Source organism: Chenopodium quinoa, unplaced genomic scaffold (genome assembly GCF_001683475.1).
Source record: "Chenopodium quinoa cultivar QQ74 unplaced genomic scaffold, ASM168347v1, whole genome shotgun sequence".
Taxonomy (NCBI): domain Eukaryota; kingdom Viridiplantae; phylum Streptophyta; class Magnoliopsida; order Caryophyllales; family Amaranthaceae; genus Chenopodium; species Chenopodium quinoa.
In genome coordinates this window covers 10,650,872-10,656,871 of record NW_018743292.1, presented here as the reverse complement: position 1 = coordinate 10,656,871, position 6,000 = coordinate 10,650,872, and positions in this window count along the sequence as shown.

Below are 6,000 nucleotides of genomic sequence, written 5' to 3'. Positions count from 1 at the left end.
GCCTTTTTTGGGCGTGTTTTTTCCCCTCTCGGTTGTGATCTTCTTTTGATTTTATTTTATTTTGCTTTATATATATGTATAAATGATTATTTTTATTGATTCTTAGCTTAGATTTATATGGAATACTTTGCTTAAAGCTTTAAAGAGTACTAGTAGAGTAACGTAATAGTAGTGAGATTTTATCTATATATATACGAAGTATTTTGCAAGCTTAAAGGATACTTCTAATGTTGTTAAAAGGGTTGGAATATGAATATATGTCTTAGAACATAGAGTGTTTGGCCACCCTAATAAAACATTCTAGCTTCGCCACTAGACTTGATTGATATTGTATGAGAAGTATATGATATGAGAAGTTAAGTCTGTTGCTTCTTTCATCAAGATCTAGTTTGGTGATGTGAAAAGTATGCTTTTGGAGTTTTGGATATGGTGTGAGGCTTAGGTTTAATTTGTAAATGAGACTTATTAATCCATCTACAAAAACTTTGAATGAATTGAAATAGGGATGTCAGTGGGGCGGGTCTAATAGGAGACCCGCCCCATCCCCGCCCCGATGGGGCGGGGATGGGTCTAGCTTTGGCGGGTCGCGGGCGGGATGGGTCTAAAATCCATACCCGCCATGGGTGATGGGGCGGGGATGGTTTTTATGTAATACCCGCCCCGCCTAGACCCGCCCCACACCCGCCCCGCCCCGCCCCGCCTGACCCACCCCGTACCCGCCCCTCCCCGCCCCGCCCCACCCCATACCCGAGCCATACCCGCTTTATACCCGACCCATACATGCGTAAGATAAGTGATTAATGCGATAAAATCATAAAAAAAAAAAAAATTGTGCTAATTGTACTGACTTACCCAGCCCAGTAGCCCACTGCCAGTGCCCACCCTCAAATGCCTCAATCCCTCATTCTCAAAAAACAAAAACCCTAATTTCTCAGAATTCCTCTCACTCTCTCCTCTCAATCTACTTCCACGCATGGTCACACACTCACACCCCTCTCTTCGATTCTTCTTCTTCAACCTCGTGTGCAATCGGATCTTCGTCTTCAACCCGGTATATTTCTCGTCAATTTACTTGATAAATTTTTACGTTTTTGTTTGATCTACTTGAATTCAATTGTATTAACTTTGTTTCCCTTTTTTTTTTCACAGACCACTGTCATTAGCCATTTAGCCCTATTGAAATTACTCCTAAAACAGGTTTTTCTGATACATCTCGAAAGGTAAATGCATGTTGTTTCTATTAATTGTACTGCTAGTATGTGTGTGTGTATTTTTATTCATATTGTTGTATAAAGATTTAAAATTAGTAATTGATTTCCCATAATGTTTATGGTTTTACCTTTTGGCTATGAACGTTTGATGAAGTTCTTTTGTTATAAATCATATTTGTTCATAAACCTAATTTAGTCGGCAAAAGCCTATATTAACTAAAGTTGTCAGGTCCAGGAATCTCTATTGGGGTGACATTATTAATATAGGGATTAGGGAGTATCAAGTATGTGGGGAAACTTATTTCATAATCTAACAAAATTGTCAACTCCCTGGATGTCTTTTAACCATAAAATTATTTATTTCATAATCAAATTTGCATCATACATCAGCATTATATGTAACTTGGGACTACCATTTTCTGAATTGTAAATATGTATGACAGAAAATGCATACTTTCATAGTTTCATGACCATGCAATTCATTGCAAAATATAGGACATAAAATATTGATGCAATTTGCAATAATTCTCACTTCTTTAACACTAAGGTGCAGCAGAAGCTTATAGTAGTGAACAAAACTTCAAATGGTTATTTATTTATTTATTTATTTATTTTATGTTTGGGCTCACCAATTATAGAAGCTGTGCTAGAAGCATGATCTGCCTGACTGCCTGTGCCCTGTGCGGCTGTGCTGTTGTGCATTGCTATTATTATTGCTGTTTCTGAGATATTAAATGTGTTCAATACTGCAGTCAATATGTCTAGTGCATTAATTGTCTTTATTTAATTTTTATAGGGGAGAATGACATCAAAAAATGAGAATAATGCTAGTGTTCCCACTTCAGCTAGTAATACTCCAATTGCATTAGATGATGATGATATTCCTCTGGAGACTAATTCCGATCCTTCTCTCCTACCAATTACTAGTAGGCATACTTCGGCAGTGTGGTCTGACTTTAAGAGAAAGAGAGTTGGTGATGTGATAAAAGCTGAGTGCAACCATTGCTCTAAGCTACTTGCTGGTGGGTCAAAAGCAGGAACTACTCATTTGAAAGATCATATAAAAATATGTCCAAAGAGAGTATGTCAAGATCTTCGACAAACAAGAATGTTTGGTACAAAAAAAAACTTGAATGATAAGAATGACACGATGACATTGGCTCCTTATGAATTCCACCAAGAAGATGGAAGAAGAGACTTGGCAGAGATGATTATTTTGCATGAGTATCCAATTAGCATGGTTGAGCATATTGGTTTTAGAAAATATAGCAAGACACTCCAACCTGGATTTAAAGTGTCGTCTCGCAACACAACTAGAAAAGATATTATGAAAAGATATGAGCTTGAGAAGGATAATGTTGCAACCTTGTTGAGGAAAGCAAAGGGTAAGATTGCCTTAACTACTGACATGTGGACAGCTGACAACCAGAGAAAAGGTTATATGGCGGTCACCTCACATTTTATTGATAATACATGGAAGTTGCAAAGTCGGATCATAAGGTATCGTTTTCTGGTTACTTATGATTTTTTTTTTTTGGTTGTCTTTGTATTGCTATAGTTTTTTGTGTGAAATTTAAAATTATAAGAATTATAAGTTATGATGATAGATGATAATAATGAGCCCATATATCCACAATAGTATTGAATAGACAAATAATATATGTTATTTTCATTGGTTTTGGTAGGTTTTTATATGTCCCCGCCCCTCATACTGCTGAGGTTCTTGCTGATGCTTTGAAAGAAAGCATTCAATCATGGAATCTTGATCTTAGGTTGTCTTCTATAACCGTGGATAATTGTTCAACTAATGATGCAATGATGGAAATTTTGAAAGGAGTGTTTCCATATGGCTCACTTTTATTGCGAGGTGATTTTTTTCATATGCGTTGTTGTGCTCACATATTAAATTTGATTGTTCAAGATGGTTTAAGTGCTGTGGTATCAAATGGTGTTCAAAGAATCAGGGATAGTGTTGTGTTTTGGACTGCTTCTGATAAGAGAGTACAAAGGTTTGAACAAGTGGCTAAGCAAATAGCTCGTGAGTGTAGTAGAAAGTTAGCACTTGATTGCAAAACCCGATGGAATTCTACTTATGAAATGCTTTCTATTGCTACTAGTTATAAAGAAGTGTTTGTTGTTTTAAGTGCTCGTAATAATTTATATAAGAATCCACCGACCCCAGAAGATTGGGAAAAAGTTGAGAAAATATGTGAACATTTGGAAGTGTTTAGTATAACTACCCTTAATTTTTCAGGAACAAATTACCCTACGGCCAATCTTTATTTTCCTAAAATTTGTGCTTTGAGAATTGCTATTTCTGGTTGGCTTTTATCTCCTCATGATTATGTAAGGAAAATGGCCGACATTATGTTACAAAAATATAACAAGTATTGGGCTAGTGTGAATGGTTTAATGGGAGTGGCAACAATACTAGATCCTAGATACAAAATGGCTCTTATTCGCTTTTATTTTGCAAAATTTTTTGAGGAGCATGACTTTGAAATTGAGGTTGGTAGAATTAGTGATCTTCTACGAAGATTGGTTGATGAGTATGGGTCTAAGATGGGTAAAACTCAAGGTAGTAGCAGCCAACAAGCTTTTGATTTGGATAGTAGTAGCAAATCCAATGAGGAGACCTTTATGCAAGAATTTGCAGAATTTTTGCAACAAGATAAGGACTCAAGTCATGAAATTTCAGAATTGGATAAGTATTTAGATGCTGCTAATGTGCCTCTAGTCCAAGATTTTGATATTCTTAACTGGTGGAAGACAAATGGAGGCACATATCCCATTCTTCAGCAAATAGCACGAGATATATTGAGCATTCCTGTTTCTACTGTTGCATCAGAGTCCGCATTTAGCACAAGTGGTTGGGTTCTTAGTCCTTATCGTAGTCGGCTTTTACCGGAAGCTGTCGAAGCTTTGATGTGTACTCAAAATTGGATATGGGCTGCTTTTAAAGGTAAATAGCTAATATAACATTTTATTTAATTAATAATATTATTTATTTATTTATTTTAATTAATTAACATTGTATTTGCAGATTGTGGAGATTTTAAGGATGATAAATATGCTAAATTAGTGGGAGAATTAGAGGAAGGATTTGAAACATGTGATATCGATTCTGGAAACAAGTGGACTTTTGCACCGAATAATTCAAGGCCTAATGAATTTCTTCTTATGTATTTGAATATTTTGTAAACTTGTAGTATTTATAATATTTGTACTGTGGACAATTTGGAGTTACTGTTTTTTTTTTCCTCTTATGTACTATTAATTTTTAGTTATATAATATGCAGGATTTTAATACTAAATTGACGGGTATGGGGCGGGGAATTAGCGGGGATGGGGCGGGGAATTAGCGGGGATGGGGCGGGGACGGGGCGGGGACGGGGATGGGGCGGGGGTGGTTTTGGAGTAGGACCCGCCGGGGCGGGGATGGGGATAATTTTTAGACCCGCGATGGGGATGGGGATGAAAATGTGAGGCGGGGATGGGGATGGGAATGCCAAAATCCGCCCCGCCCCGCCCGTTGACATCCCTAAATTGAAAGGAATAGAGAGAAGACTTTTTGAGTTTGGTAGCCTTAGAAAGTGATGAAGGCTATTGCTCGTACATGATTAATGGCTACTAGTAGCTAGCTATAGTTGTTTTTACTAGGTTGTTGTACAAAAATGATGACTAGGCATACCTTTTCCTAAGTTTGACTAGAAAGAGCTTCTAACAAGGCGATGTTGTTGATTCACCCAAATAATAAAAAAAAAAATAATAATAAAAAAAAAAAAACAGGCCATGTTGTGTTTGCCACTTATTTCAAAAAAAAAAAAAAAGTTCGAATAAGATAACGTATTTTTAGGAATTAAGTTCAAATAAGTTTAATTCACAATACACTAATAAGATCTAATTAATAATTTAGATAAGTTCAAATTAGTTCTAATAAGTTTGGGTAATTAAGTTCAAATAAGTTAAATAATTTCATACAATTGAAAATCTAGTAAATAAGGCGCACTCTTGTTAGGGTGTTAATTTGCTAAGATTGAAGTAACACTATGTTTGGTTTATTAGATGTTGTTTGAATTTTTTCTTTGAGCTTATTTATTTTACATGAGTTTATTTTATAAATTTTGTTTGAACTTAATTATCTGAACTCATTAGATTTTATCTAAATATATCTGAACTTATATAATTTCATTTAGTTTGAACTTATTTTCTTTTTGTTTGAACTTATTTTCTTAGAATCTTTATAACTTATATATTGTGTCTAGCTTTTAATTATCTGAACTCATTTTATTTTATCTAAATATATCTAAACTTATATAATTTCATTTTGTTTGAACTTATTTTCTTAGAATTTTTATAACTTATATATTGTGTCTAGCTTAATATTTTGTTTGAAATTAATTTTTTGAGCTTACTTTATCAGAAATTATTTTTTTCTAAAATAATACAAGCTATGTAAAATTAGATGAAACAAACACACCCTTAATGTATACAATTTATCTTATAGAAAAAAGAAAGTTAGGCCCAAAATAAAATAAATAAGAATTGATAAGTTTAAATCATACTTTGTATAAATAAAGATAAGACAAGATAAATATAAGGGTTGTAAGATAAATAATTTTTTATGGCAATAAGATAAGATAAGTGAAATTCATTTGAAAAGAACACTACCTTAGTGTAATTGATTTTCATCCTTTTATAAGCAAGTTGAGGGTTCAAATGAAACAAAAAAGTTAGGGTTTAGAAGTGTTATAATCTATAGGTAATTTTTCATCCATTAATAAGCGTA